Below are 15,718 nucleotides of genomic sequence, written 5' to 3'. Positions count from 1 at the left end.
AATCTCCTCTCCCACCCCTCAGTCCCTCCCCCCTCTTGCCCTTTCTTCAACCCTTTTTCCCAGTAGTATCTCCAGAAGAGATCTCCTGCCTCCCCTCAGAACCCACCCCCTCTACCTGAACATCTGACCCCATTCCTTCGTACCGCATCAAAACCTGTCCCTTCTTCCCTCCCTAACTAATAATAATAATAATAAGGATGGCATTTGTTAAGTGCCTACTATGTGCAGAGCACTGTTCTAAGTACTGGGGGGATACAAGGTGATCAGGTTGTCCCACGTGGGGCTCACAGTTTTGATCCCCATTTTACAGGTGAGGTAATTGAGCCACTGAGAAGTGAAATGACTTGCCCAAAGTCACACAGCTGACAAGTGGTGGAGCCGGGATTAGAACCCATGACCTCTGACTCCCAAGTCCATGCTTTTTCCACTGAGTCATGCTGCTTCTCTTAACTACCATCTTCAGCTGGTCGCTCTCCACTGGCTTCTTCCCCACTGCTTTCAAACGTGCCCATGTCTCCCCGTCCTAAAAAAAAAAAATCCCTCCCTTGACCCCATGGTGCCCTCCAGTTATCGCTCCATCTCCCTCCTACGTTTCCTCTCCAGACTCCTTGAGCGAATCTATCTCATGTTCCTCTCCTCCGATTCTTCCCTTGACCTCACCAATCAGGTTTCCGTCCCCTTCACTCCACCGAAACCTCTCACAGGTCACCAGTGCTCTCCTCCTTGCCAAATCCAACGTCGTCTATTCCATCCTAAACCTCCTCGACCTCTCAGCTGCCTTTGAAACTGCGGACTACTCCCTTCTCCTAAAGACATTAAAAACATGAGAAGCAGCGTGACTCAGTGGAAAGAGCACGGGCTTTGGAGTCAGAGGTCATGGGTTCGAATCCCAGCTCTGCCACTTGTCAGCTGTGTGACTGTGGGCAAGTCACTTCACTTCTCTGTGCCTTAGTGACCTCATCTGTAAAATGGGGATTGACTGTGAGCCTCACGTGGGACAACCTGATGACCCTGTATCTACCCCTGTGCTTAGAACAGCGCTCTGCACATAGTAAGCACTTAACAAATACCAACATTATTATTATTATTATTATTATTATTATCCAAACTTGGCTTCGCTGACCTCTCCTAGTTCTCCTCTCATCTCTCTAGCTGCTCAATTTCAGTCTCTTTCACGGGCTCCTCCTCTGCCTCCCAGCCCCTAACTGTGGGGGTCCCTCAAGGTTCGGTTCTGGGTCCCCTTCTATTAATAATAATAATAAAAATGATTATGATATTTGTTAAGCACTCACCATGCGCCAAGCACCGTTCTAAGCACTGGGGTAGATACAAGGTAATCAGGTTGTCCCACCTGGGGCTCACAGTCTCAGTCCCCATTTTACAGAAGAGGTAGCTGAGGCACAGAGAAGTTAAGTGGCTTGTCCAAGGTCACACAGCAGACGAGTGACGGAGCCGGGTTTAGAACCCACAACCTCTGACTCCCAAGCCTGTGCTCTTTCCACTAAGCCACGCCACTTCTCTATTCTCCATCTACACCAACTCCCTTGGAGAAGTCAGTCACGCCTAAAGCTTCAAATACCACCTCTGTGCGGATGACACCCAATCTCCATCTCCAGCCCTGATCTCTCTCCCCCTCTTCAATCTCGCGTTTCCTCCGGCCTTCAATACATCTCTAGGCGGCCTGGTGGATAGAGCCCGGGCTTGGTCGTCAGAAGGACCTCCGTTCTAATCCTTGTCCACCACTTGTCTGCATGTGACCTTGGGCAAGTCACTTCTCTGGGCCTCAGTTCCCTCATCTGTAAAATGGGGAAAGACTGTGAGCCCCATGAGGACAGGGGCTGTGTCCAACCTGATTAACTTGTACCAACCTCGGGGCTTAGTACAGTGCCTGGCAAATAGTAAGTGCTTAATTCCACTGTTGTTATTGTTATTTCCTCCCATCACCTCAAACTTAATATGTCTAAAACAGAACTTGGTATCTTGCCACCCAAACCCTGTCCTCTCCCTGACTTTCCCATCACTGTAGATTGGGACCACCATCCTTCCTGTCTCACAAGCCCCTAACCTGGGCGGTATCTTTGACTCCACTCTCTCATTCAACCCACGTATCCGATCCATCGCTAAATCCTGTCGGTTCGACCTTCACAGTGTTGCTAAAGTCTGCCTTTCCCTCTTCATCCAAACGGCTACCACGTTAATCCCATCACTCACCCTGTCCCGCCTTGATTACTGTACCAGCCTCCTCGCCGACCTCCCCGCCCCCGTCTTCCCCGCTCCAGTCCATACTTCACCCTGCCATCCTAGTCATTTTTCTACAGAAACTCTTGGGGCACGTTTCCCCACTCTTGAAGAGCCTCCAGTGGTTGCCCATCCACCTCCGCATCGAACAGAAACTCGTTTCCATTGACTTTAAAGCAGTCATTCATTTTGTCCCCTCCTTCCTCACCTGGCTACGCTCCTTCAACCACCCGGCCCTCACACTTTTCTCCTCTATTGCCAACCCTTCTCACTCGACCTCGGTCTCGTTTGTGTCGCCTCCGACCTGTCGCCCCCATCCTGCCTCTGGCCTGGAACGCCCTCCCTCCTCAATCCAACAGACGATGATTCTCCCCGCTTCAAAGCCTTATCGAAGCCCCATCTCCTCCAAGAGGCCTTCCCTGACTAAGCACCCCCCTTTAATAATGTTGGTATTTGTTAAGCGCTTACTATGTGCAGAGCACTGTTCTAAGCGCTGGGGTAGATACGGGGTCATCAGGTTGTACCACGTGAGGCTCGCAGTCTTCATCCCCATTTTACAGATGAGGGAACTGAGGCACAGAGGAGTGAAGTGACTCGCCCACAGTCACACAGCTGACAAGTGGCAGAGCAGGGATTCGAACCCATGACCTCTGACTCCCAAGCCCGGGCTCTTTCCTTTCCTCCTCTTCCACGCCTTTCAGCATCGCCCTGATTTTCTGCCTTTATTCATCCCTTCTCCTTTATTTAGGAGAAACAGCAAGAGTACAGGCTTGGGAGTCAGGGACTGTGAGTTCTAGATACCAACATTATTATTTGTCTGCTGTGTGACTTGGGCAAGTCACTTCACTTCTCTGTGCCTCAGTGCCCTTTGGGTAGGGATCGTCTCTATCTGTTGCCAGACTGTACTTTCCAAGCGCTTAGTACAGTGCTCTGCACACAGTAAGTGCTCAGGAAATGCAGTTGATTGAATAAATGAATGATCTCATCTGTCAAATGGGGATTAAGACTGTGAGCACCTTGTATCTACCCCAGTACTTAGAATGGTGCTTGGCACAAAGTAAGCGCTTAACAAATAGCATTATTATTCATCCCCCCTCCCAGCCCCACAGCACTTATGTACATATCTGTAATTCATTTATTTACATTGATGTCTGTTTTCCCTCTAGACTGTAACCTCACTGTGAGCAGGGAATGTGTCTGTTTATTGTTATATTGTCCTCTCCCATGAGCTTAGAGCAGTGCTGTGTGTACCGTAATCAGTCAGTAAATAAAACTATGAGCGGGCTCACATTCGTAATCCCCATTATACAGATGAGGTCACTGAGGCACCGAGAAGTTAAATGACTCGCCCAAGGTCACAGCAGACATGTGGCGGAGCTGGAATGCCAAGAGTAATGTTGGTATTTGTTAAGCGCTTACTACGTGCCAAGCACTGTTCTACGCCCCGGGGTAGATACAAAGGGAATTAGGTTGCCCCACATGGGGCTCACACTCTTCATCCCCATTTGACAGATGAGGGAACTGAGGCCCAGAGAAGTGAAGTGACTTGCCCAAGGTCACACAGCTGACAAGTGGCGGAGCCGGGATTAGAACCCAGAACCTCTGACTACCAGGCCCGGGATCTTTCCGCAAGGCCGTGCTGCTTGTACACAGCCCCTGTCCCACAGAGGGCTCACAGTCTTTCCACATTTTACAAATGAGGGAACTGAGGCACAGAGAAATTAAGTGACATGCCCAAGGCCACCCAGCAGACAAGTGGCAAAGCCGGGATTGGAACCCATGACCTTCTGACTCCCAGGCCCGGGCTGTATCCGCTACCACGCTGCTCAGTATATATGATTGATTGACTAAAGCCAGTGGTGAGGAGTTTCTGTTGGATGTGGAGGCGGACGGGCAACGAGTGGAGTTTTTTGATGATCGGGGTGACACGGCCTGAACGTTTTTGTAGAAAAATGTTGCGGGCCGCAGAGACAAGTATGGACTGGAGTGGGGAGAGACAGAAGGCGGGGAGGTCAGCAAGGAGGCCGATACCATCATCAGGGCGGGAGAGGAGAAGTGATTAAAGTAACGCCGTCCACTAAACCACGTTGTTTTTCAAGCTATTAATCGATTGATTGCGTATTTTGGGCTGTAAAGTCTTGTCAGACGGGAACTGGAGAACGATTGGGACGTTACGCAGATTCCCTGGGAGTGGGGGCAGGAAATTGTCGTCGTTATTCGTTGCGGGCTGGGAATGTGTCCGTTTATTGTTATATTGTATAAGCTCTCCCAGGTGCTTAGTACAGTGTTCTGCACTCGGTAAGGACTCAATAACTACGATTGAATGAATTATTATTTGTTAAGCTCATGCTATGTGTCAAGCACCGTTGTGGGAGTCGGGCTTAATAAGGTAGGATACCGTCCCCGTCTCACCCGGGGCTCACGGACTAAGTAGGAGGGAGAATAGTTATTGCAACCCTATTTTACAGCTGAGGAGACTGAGACCCAGAGGAGGTAAACGACTTACCCAGGGTCACACAGCAGGCAAATGGCGGAGCCCGGATTAGAATCGTGATACTCCGACTTGTCGGGTCTCTGCTCTTTCCATTAGGTCATGCTGCTTCCCAGTTGGCCGTATTGTAGCGGGACGGGGCGAAGACAGGCACAGGAGAGGAGGGAAGGGACAGGAGTCTTCCTCTTTTTCTTTCCAGATTTGAAAGTAAGCATATTCATCTGGGCAATGTGTGTGTCTCCGGTGGGGGTAGGGAGGAAGGCTTCCTTCGAACACAGAACTTCAAGCTGGGGAAAGTCCCAGGGAGCCAGTTAGCTCCAGGGGAAAATCCTGGAGAATTACCTTTAAAATTAGAAAAAAAACCCAAAAAACTAGGAGGTCCTGTTTCCGGGGGGAGGAACCGTGAGCCCGTTGTTGGGTAGGGATTGTCTCTGTTGCCGAAGTGTACTTTCCAAGCGCTTAGTACAGTGCTGTGCACACAGTAAGCGCTCCGTGAACACGATTGAATGAATGACAGCTTATAGCTCGGTCTTCATTCATTCATTCAATAGTATTTATTGAGCGCTTACTATGTGCAGAGTACTGTACTAAGCGCTTGGAATGTACAAATGGGTAACAGATAGAGACAGTCCCTGCCCTTTGACGGGCTTACGGGCTATCGGGGGAGACGGACGGACGAGAACTGTGGAAATAAATAGAATCGAGGGGAAGAACATCTCATTAAAACAATAGCAAATAAATAGAATCAGGGTGATGTACATCTCATTAACAAACTAAATAGGGTAATGAAGATATATACAGTTCCCAGTGGTTCAATCTATTGGCCAGTTGTATTTATTGGGCACTTACTGAATGCAGGACACTGTACTAAACTCTTAGGAGAAGACAATCGAACACTATGACAGGTACATTCCCGGCCCAGAGCGGGCTTACAGTCTAGAGGGGGAGACGAAAACATTAATATAAAGAAATAAAAGCGGGGTGGGGCTGCGAGGGGGGTTGAATAAAGGGGGCAAGTCAGGATGACACAGAAGGAAGTGGAAGAAATGGAAAAGGGGGCTTAGTCAGGGAAGGCCTCTTGGAGGAGATGGGCCTTTTGTGTGGTTTCTTCTGCTTTGTCCTCCTGCATCCAATTTGGAATTTGCAGCAGAGGGGCAGGGGTGCTCGTGCGTACTCTCTCATCTCTGGGCATTGGGGAAATATTTCAAAATCCCACACCTTGCTTGCTTGAAAATAAGGCAGAGCCAAACGGAAGCTTTTCTTAAAAAAATGTGGCTTCCGCCTCCCCAAATGGCTCCCGTCGGACAGGGCCGCCTCAGAGACGTTGGGCGTCCCTGAGAGTCAGGAGGAAATCATAATGTTGGTATCCGTTAAGCGCATACTATGTGCCAAGCACTGTTCTAAGCGCTGGGGTGGATACAGGATAATCAGGTTGTCCCACGAGGGGCTCACATTCTTAATCCCCATTTTACAGATGAGGTAACTGAGGCACTGAGAAGTGAAGTGACTTGCCCAAAGTCACACAACTGAAAAGTGGTGGAGTCAGGATTAGAACTCACGACCTGTGACTCCTAAACCTGTGCTCCCTCCACTAAGCCGTGCTATTTCTATGAAACTGACTACTATTTTGAGTGACTCACATCTAGCATTTCAAGCTGTACCTAGCTCAACGAAACGTGCCTTCTGCTTAGTGACAGAGTTCTTGAATTCAAGCAAAACAGTACTTAGGTACATATCGCTAATTTATTTATATTATGTCTGTGTCCCCTCTAGACCGTAGGCTCACGTGGGCAGGGATCGTGTCTATTTTTTGTTCTATTGTATTCTCCCAAGAGCTTAGTAAGGTGCTCTGCATTCAGTAAGGGCTCAGGGAATCAAAGTGGGATTGGATAAGTGCATAATAATGATGATGGTATTTGTTGAGCGCTTACTATGTGCCAAGCTCTGTTCTAAGTGCTGAAGGATGGTATTTGTTAAGTCGACGGGGGTCTTGCTAACTCAAAACACATCAGGGACGGTGGAGTCAGCCAGTGCATCAGCAGAAATTGCTTCAGTTGTCCCAGGGAAGCGTGGTCTGAGTTTCATCAGATCCATTTGGCCCGGTCGGTTTTCTCCCAATTGATGCCTCGACCGTCTTAGATGAAGGAAAGGAGAGAGACTTTTCCTTGGTCTTGAGACGCTCCGTCGACGCGACGTCTCCCTAAAAGCGCTATCTGGTGCGTCGGCCGTCTTTCCTCACATCTGGAGGAAGAGTAACAGATGGAATTCCAGCCTAGTTATTATTTAGCAGTTCTCTGTGGGATGGAGTTGGTCAGAGATCAGATCAGGTCGATTGTAAACTCCTCGAAGGTAGGAATCGGGTCTTCTACCTCTGTTGTACTCTCCCAAACGTTGAGTACGGTGCCGTGCGCGCAGAAGGCACCCGGTCAGTGAGTCGCCAAGTCCCGTCGGTTCAGTCTTCGCATCGTTGCTCAAAGCTGCCCTCTCCTCGCCATCCAACCTGGTACCATTCCGATCTGAGAGAAGCAGCGTGGCCTAGTGGAAAGAGCTCGGGCTTGGGAGTCAGAGGTCGTGGGTTCTAATTCCGGCTCCTCCATTTATCAGCTGCGTGAATTTGAGCAAGTCACCTTCTCTTTGACTCAGTTACCTCATTTGGAAAATGGTGATGAAGACAGCGAGCCCCACGTGGGACAATCTGATCAAAAGAGCCCAGGCTTGGGAGTCACAGGTCATGGGTTCAAATCCCAGCTCTGCCACTTGTCAGCTGTGTGACTGTGGGCAAGTCACTTCACTTCTCTGTGCCTCAGTTACCTCACCTGTAAAATGGGGATTAAGACTGTGAGCCTCACGTGGGACAACCTGATTACCCTGTATCTACCCCAGCGCTTAGAACAGTGCTCTGCACATAGTAAGCGCTTAACAAATACTAACATTATCATTATTATTATTACCTTGTATCTACCCCAGCGCTTAGAGCAGTGCTTGGCACATAGTAACTGCTTAACAAATACCGTACGCGGCCCGCACACTTGGCTCCTCTGGAGTTAATCTTCTTACTGTGACTTGATCTCACCTGTCTCGCCGCCGACCCCTGGCCCACATCCTGCCTCTGGCCTGGAACGCCCTCCCCTCTTCATATCTGACAGACAGTGACTCTCACCCCCCTTCAAAACCTTATTGAAGGCCCATCTCCTCCAGGAGGCCTTCCCAGACTAAGCCTCACTTTTCCTCGTCTCCCACTCCCTTCTACGTCACCCTGAATTGCTCCTTTTGTTCTTTCCCCCCCCCCCCCCGACCCAGCCCCACAGCACTTAATGTATACGTCTGTCATTGTATTTATTTGTATTGATGTCTGTCTCCCCTGCTCTAGACTGTGAGCGCGATGTGGGCAGGAAATTGCACTGTTTATTGTTATCGTCTACTTTCCCAAGCTCTTAGTAATAATGTTGGTATTTGTTAAGCGCTTACTATGTGCAGAGCACTGTTCTAAGCGCTGGGGTAGATACAAGTTAATCAGATTGTCCCACGTGAGGCTCACAGTCAGTCCCTATTTTACAGATGAGGTAACTGAGGCACAGAGAAGTTGTGACTTGCCCACAGTCACACAGCTGACAAGTGGCAAAGTGGGGATTCGAACCCATGACTTCTGACTCCCAATCCTGGGCTCTTTCCACTGAGCCACGCTGCTTCTCAGTGCTCTGCACATAGTAAGCACTCAATAATATTCAAATAATATTATTCACCCCCCACTCCCAGTCCCACAGCACCTAAATACATATCCAGCTGTAATTTATTTCAGTTATTTTCTTCCCCTCTAGTCTGTAAACTCCTCGCGGGCAGAGATGAGGTCTGCTGATGAGCAGCAGCGTGGCTCATTGGAAAGAGCCCGGGCTTGGGACCCAGAGGTCACGGGTTCAAATCCAGGCTCCGCCGCTTGTCAGCCGCGTGACTTGGGCAAGTCACTTGACTTCTGTGCCTCAATTACCTCATCTGTAAAATGAGCATTAAGACTGTGAGTCCCACGTGGGACCACCTCATCACCTTGTATCCTCCCCAGCACTTAGAACAGTGCTTTGCACATAGTAAGTGCTTAACAAATTCAGAGAAGCAGCGTGTCTCAGTGGAAAGAGCACGGGCTTGGGAGTCGGGGGCTATGGGTTTGAATCCCAGCTCTGCCACTTGTCAGCTGTGTGACTGTGGGCAAGTGACTTCACTTCTCTGTGCCTCAGTGACCTCAACTGTAAAATGGGGATGAAGCCTGTGAGCCTCACATGGGACAACCTGATTAACCTGTATACCCCAGCACTTAGAACAGTGCACTGCACATAGTAAGCGCTTAACAAATACCAACATTATTATTATTACTCGTTTGTATTTGTACTCACCCAAGCGCTTAGTACAGTGCTCTGCACACATTAAGTGCTCAGTAAATAGCATTGATTCATCGGAGACAAATCACGCAGAGGTGGTTGCCATTTTCTGTCTTGGGCAGAGCTTAATCCTCTTGTCGGTGCGACTATCGCGATCTCAGCCCTGCGGCTGATGTGAACAGACCGGAATCGCGAGGGCCTTTGAAAGCCCAAACCGTCTTTAAACCCTGGGTGTTTCTCCGTACAATCAAAGGAAATTGCCAGGGTATTTCCAGAAACCTCGCCAGCTTTTATTAGCCCCAAGCGTGGTGAGGTTAGATAGAAAGGGCAGGGCCGGAGTTTGTGAATTCTGAGGGGACCTCACGTCGACTTTACATATGACGAGGTTGAAGGGTAGTTTTGAGATCCACTTTTCCAGGGAAGTAAGAGATGATTATGACAGCGTGGGTGGACCGTGCAGAGATGGTTCCACCAGAATTTCCCTCGGGCACAAGTTGGGCCCCTAAGCTGAATGGTTTTGAAACCAGGGAGAAAATTCCCCCAGTAAAGGTGGAAAAAAATCTTCTTTCAAAATCAAGGTACTTCTTCCTCTTGCACAAAGTTGCCATATAATCTAAAAATCAGTTGGACGTGGCTGCCCTTCACCTTAATTTGGGGTTATGGCATTCATTAATCATTTTTCTACCAAATGATTCTCCTCATGAACCTCCAGGGGTTGTCCATCCACCAGAAACTCCTCACCCTTGGCTTTACAGCTCTCCATCCCCTCGCCCCCTCCTATCTCACCTCGCTACTCTCCTACTTCAGCGCAGCCCGTACGCTTCGCTCCTCCAGTGCCAACCTTCTCGCTGTACCTTTTTTTTTTTTTTTTTTTTTGGTATTTGTTAAGCGCTTACTATGTGCCGAGCACTGTTCTAAGCGCTGGGGTAGACATAGGGGAATCAGGTTGTCCCACGTGGGGCTCACAGTCTTAATCCCCATTTTACAGATGAGGGAACTGAGGCACAGAGAAGTTAAGTGACTTACCTTGATCTCCTCCATCTCGCCGCGGACCTCTCACCCACGTCCCGCCTCTGGCGCGAAACGCCCTCCTTCTTCATATCTGACAGACAGTGACTCTCCCCACCTTCAAAGTCTTATTGAAGGCCCTTCTCCTCCAAGAAACCTTCCCTGTCTAAGCCCTCCTTTCTTCTTTTCTCACTCCCTTCTGCGTCACCCTGACTTGTTCCTTTCATTCGTCTGCCCTCCCAGCCCCACAGCACTGTCATTTATTTATACCTATTAATGTCTGTTCTTTTGTAGTCTTCCAAGCCTTACAGTGTTCTGCAGAGTAAACTCTCAATAAATATGACTGACAGACTGATTAATCATTGACTATATGATAAGCATGGGAGTCCTTGTCCCACACGGGCTCAGAGTGGCCTAGTTCATTCATTCGTTCAGTCGTATTTATCGAGCGCTTACTGTGTGCAGAGCACTGTACTAAGAACTTGGAAAGTACAGTTTGGCGACAGAGACAATCCCTACCCAACAACAGGCTCACATTCTAGAAGGGGGGAGAGAGTCAATAAAGCAAAACAAGTAGACAGGCATCAATAGCATCAAAATAGATAAATAGAATTATAGATATATACACACATGGTTAAGGAAATAAATAGAATAATAAATACGTACAAATATACAAAAGTGCTGCGGGGAGGGGGGTAGAGCAGAGGGAGGGAGTCGGGGCGATGGGGAGGGGAGGAGGAGTGGTAAGGGCAGGGGCCTGGGAGTCAGAGGGAGCCATGGACCTGCCTGTGTGACCTTGGGCAAGTCACTTCACTTCTCTGGGCCTCAGTTCCCTCATCTGCAAAATGGGGATTTAATACCTATTCTTCCCCTTACTTAGGCTGTGAACCTCATATGGGACCTGATTATCTTGTATTTAGCGCTTAATACAGTGCTGGGCACATAGCGTTTAACAGTCAGAAGGTTCTGGGTTTTAATCCTGACTCTGCCACTTGTCAGCTGTGTGTCCTTGGGCAGGTCATAGGAGGGGGCTTCCGCACCCCTTTCTGCATTTGGGGGGGAGAGGATTTGGGGGTTGAAGTTGCGGGGCGCAGTATGGGAACCTGGAGACATCTGGGGCCGCGCAGGCATAGGAGAAGCAGTGTGGCGTAGGGCTTATAATAATAATGTTGGTATTTGTTAAACGCTTACTCTGTGCCGAGCACTGTTCTAAGCGCTGGGGTAGATACAAGGCAATCAGGTTGTCCCACATAGGGCTCACAGACTTCCTCCCCATTTTTCAGATGAGGGAACTGAGGCACAGAGAAGTGAAGTCACTTGCCCAAGGTCACACAGCTGACGAGTGGTGGAGCCGGGATTATAGCGCGGGCCTGGGAGCCAGAAGGACCTGGGTTCCAATTGCAGATCCTCCACTTGCCTGCTTTGTGATCTTGGGCAAGTCACTTCATTTCCGTGTGGGAAAGGGACTGGGTCCAATGTGATTTCCTTGTATCCACCCCAGTGCTTAGTACAGTGCTTGGCACACTGTAAGGGCTTAAAAAATGCCTCAATTATTATTCTTATTCTTATTCTCTTTGCCTCGGTTACCTCTTGTGTTTAATGGGGATTAAATCTGTGAGACCCATGTGGGATGGGGACTGTTCTAATCTGATTAACTCATATCTGCTCCAGCGCTTAGAATAGTGCTTGACACATAGTAGTGCTTAGCAAATACTATAATTATTATTATTCTCTATGCCTCAGTTCCCTCATCTGTAAAATGGGGATTAAGACTGTGAGCCCTATGCAGGACATGGACTGTGTCCAACCTGATTAACTTGTATCTACCCCAGTGCTTTGAACAGTGCCTAGCATATAGTAAGCTCTTAACAAATATTATAATTATAGTAAGTGCTTAAGAAATACCATAAAAAAATCACCGTTATTACCATCACCATCATCATTATTTTATTATTAGAGAGAGAAAGAGTGCAGCCTAGTGCATAGAGCATGAGCCTGCGAGCCTGAAAGACATGGGTTCCAATCCTGGCTCCATCATTTGTCTGCTGTATGACCTTGGACAAGTCACTTTGCTTCTCTGGGCCTCAGTTTCCTCATCTGTAAAATGGAGATTAATGCCGTGAACCTCATGTGCAGCGTAGCTCAGTGGAAAGAGCACGGGCTTGGGAGTCAGAGGTCATGGGTTCAAATCCCAGCTCTGCCACTTGTCAGCTGAGTGACTCTGGGCAAGTCACTTAACTTCTCTGGGCCTCAGTTACCTCATCTGTAAAATGGGGATTGACTGAGCCTCACGTGGGACAACCTGATTATCCCGTATCTTCTCCAGCACTTAGGACAGTGCTCTGCACATAGTAAGCGCTTAACAAGTACCAACATTTTTATTATTATTATTGTGTGGGACATGGACTGTGTCCAGTCTGATTATCTTGTATCTACCCCAGCACTTAATACAGTGCTAGACACATAGTAAGCACTTACCAAGTACCATAAAAAAATTTATTATTAAGTCCCACTCTCTGGGTGAAATGAGATTCCTGCACATTCTGATAACTCTAGACTGTGAGCTCGTTGTGGGCAAGGAATGTGTCTATTGTTCATTCATTCAGTAGTACTTACTGAGCACTTACTGCATGCAGAGCACTGTAAGAGAAGCAGCGTGGCTCACTGGAAAGAGCACGGGCTTTGGAGTCAGAGGTCATGGGTTCGAATTCCGGCTCGGCCACTTGTCAGCAGTGTGACTTTGGGCAAGTCACTTAACTTCTCGGTGCCTCAGTTACCTCATCTATAAAATGGGGATTAAGACTGTGAGCCCCACATGGGACAACCCGATTCCCCTGTGTCTACCCCAGCGCTTAGAACAGTGCTCGGCACATAGTAAGCGCTTAACAAATACCAACATTATTAATAGTAATAATAACGTTGGTATTTGTTAAGCGCTTACTATAATAATGTAAGTATTTGTTAAGCGCTTACTATGTGCAGAGCGCTGTTCTAAGCGCTGGGGTACATACAGGGGAATCAGGTTGTCCCACGTGAGGCTCACAGTCTTCATCCCCATTTTACAGATGAGGGAACTGAGGCCTAGAGAAGCGAAGTGACTCTCCCACAGTCACACAGCTGCCAAGCGGCAGAGCCGGGATTCAAACCCATGACCTCTGACTCCCAAGCCCAGGCTCTATCCACTGAGCCACTCTGCTTCTGTGTTCTGAGTACTGATCCAAGCGCTTTGGTAGATACCAGGTAATCAGGTTGTCCCACGTGGGGCTTATAGTCATAATTCCCATTTTATTCATTCATTCATTCAATAGTATTTATTGAGCGCTTACTATGTGCAGAGCACTGTACTAGGCGCTTGGGATGAACAAGTCGGCAACAGATAGAGACGGTCCCTGCCGTTTGACGGGCTTACGGTCTGATCGGGGGAGACGGACAGACGAGAACGATGGCGATAAATAGAGTCGAGGGGAAGAACATCTCGTAAAAACCGATGGCAACTAAATAGAATCAAGGCGATCAAGGCCTCATTTTACAGATGAGGTCACTGAGGCCCAGTGAAGTGACTTGTCTAAGGTCACATAGCTGACAAGTGGCAGAGCCGGGACTCGAACCTATGACTTCTGACTCCCAAGCCCGTACTCTTTCCACCGAGCCACACTGTTTCTCTGTACTAAGTGCTTGGAAAGTACAATACAATAATGATACAGCAATGAGAAAGGATAATAGTAATGATGGTATTTGTTAAGCGCTTACTATGTGCCAAGCACTGTTCTAACTGCTGGGGTAGATACAAGTTCATCAGGTTGTCCCACGTGGGGCTCACAGTCCTAATCCCCATTTTCCAGATGGGGTGACTGAGGCACAGAGAAGTGAAGCGACACAGCCGATAAGTGGCGGAGCCGGCATTAGAGCCCACGACCTGACCCCCAAGCCCGCGCTCTTTTCACTAGAGCACGCCGCTTTTTTGTATCGTCCTCTCCCGAGCGCTTAGGAAGGTGCTCTTCGCACAGTAAGCGCTCAATAAATTCGATCGACGGAACGAATGAACTCGGGCCGCTCTTGTTGGTTGATCCTAACCGACCTCTCCTTCCCGTTCCTCCAGGTAGCAGAAGATAAGAGCACAGCTGCTCTCCTAAAAGTTGACGACTTGGGCAGACATCCCGACGGGGTCCCGGGCGATCTCGGGCCGGCCCTCTCCAGACCCGGGGACGCCGATGACCTTCGCACCTGCGACCGACGCCCGCACCCGAAGCGAGACCATTGCCCCGGAAGCCTGGAAACGGCCCCCCCTCAGGAGACCAGCAACGACCTGAACTCTGAATGTATTTATTACTTAGCAGAAGAAATGTTTGCTACCTTCGTTTTTTGGGTTTTTTTTGTTTGAGTTTCTTTTCTTGATTTTCCCGTCACAGAAAATTCAGTTTAGAAAACGACTGCTGCTGCTGCTGCTTAATTATGGACCGTGCCCACCCGTAGTCCAGGACGAGAGGCCTCGTGACACCCCGTTCCGGGAGAGGGCTGTGGGAGACGGACGCTCGGGAGAACGCAATCAGCGGAGATTCCGCTGACACCGGCGTTGGGGGCGAGGGCTTCCGTCTTCCCGAGCGCCATCGCGTCGTTTTTCTCGTACCCGCGTGCCATCCCTGGGGCTGAGAAGACGGGCGGGGTGGCGTTTATCCCCGTCCGTAAGGAGGAGGGACCCGGGGCCCGGAGAGGTCGAGTGACCGGCCCGCGGTCACCCAGCCGGGGAGGGGCTGGCTCTCTGCCGGGCGTGGCCCAAAAGTCAGGGATCGGGCAGCCGATCACAACCTGCTGGGGCTCCACCAGGGAATTAGGGCCGAGCGGGAGGTGATCCGGCCGGAATCCCGGACTTCCCCGCCCTTTCTGCGCACACGGAAAAGCCACGCGGCTAACGCGCCGGGGGCGAGATTCCGCCGGATCCTTTCACTGGAAGACCCGTGACACCGACCAAATCAAGGAGGGAGTTTCTTTTTCCACCGATGGAGAAAAGTTCCAAATTTCGAAACCACTTGCCCCGATGCTGGTTAAGGGTTCCTTTCTATCCTTTTCTTTTCCCCCCCTTAATGTCACTTTAAAGACCACAGATATGTGCTTGGAGCCAGATTACTCTTCCGTCGGTTTTAAAGTAAGAAAAATGGAAAAAAAAAAATAGGAATATGGTAAAGTTATTAAATGTACAGCTCCGGTAGTTTAAATTTGTATATTTGCTTTAGTCATGTGGACGGAACTTGAAAGATTATCCTGAGGCTGCAGTTCAACGGTACCGAACTTGCAGATATTAAAATGTTAGTTTTGAAATGACTGAGGCATCATTTTAATTTATTCCTTCTTTTGGCTTGACACGGTTGAGGTTTTTGGTCCTAAAATGCCCGGATGGAAGTTCACTCATTCAGTCGTATTTATTGAGGGCTTTTACCATGCGCCGGGGCACTGTACTAAGCGCTTGGAAGAATACGAGAGACCAATAAACAGACACATTCCCTGTCCACAGTGAGTAAGAGGTTAAGTTCCAACCCTAGAATTCGTTCAACCCGGCCTGTCCTGGTGACCTCAGTAATCAGTGGAGTTTAGCACAGTGCCCGGCACGTAGTAA

General features: G+C 49.1%; 1 protein-coding gene across 1 annotated transcript in view; it reads left to right on the top strand.

Annotated features, from left to right (window-relative positions):
* Nucleotides 1–15,426, top strand: part of PWWP2B (PWWP domain containing 2B) — a 71,688-nt gene extending 56,262 nt beyond the window's left edge. The window contains exon 4 of the mRNA XM_029059907.1: nucleotides 14,207–15,426. The gene's annotated coding sequence lies outside the window, so the exon portion shown is untranslated. The remainder of the gene's footprint in view (nucleotides 1–14,206) is intronic.
* Nucleotides 15,427–15,718: the final 292 nt, after the last annotated feature.

Source organism: Ornithorhynchus anatinus, chromosome 3 (genome assembly GCF_004115215.2).
Source record: "Ornithorhynchus anatinus isolate Pmale09 chromosome 3, mOrnAna1.pri.v4, whole genome shotgun sequence".
Classification (NCBI taxonomy): Eukaryota; Metazoa; Chordata; class Mammalia; order Monotremata; family Ornithorhynchidae; genus Ornithorhynchus; species Ornithorhynchus anatinus.
This window is presented reverse-complemented; position numbering and strand designations above follow the sequence as displayed.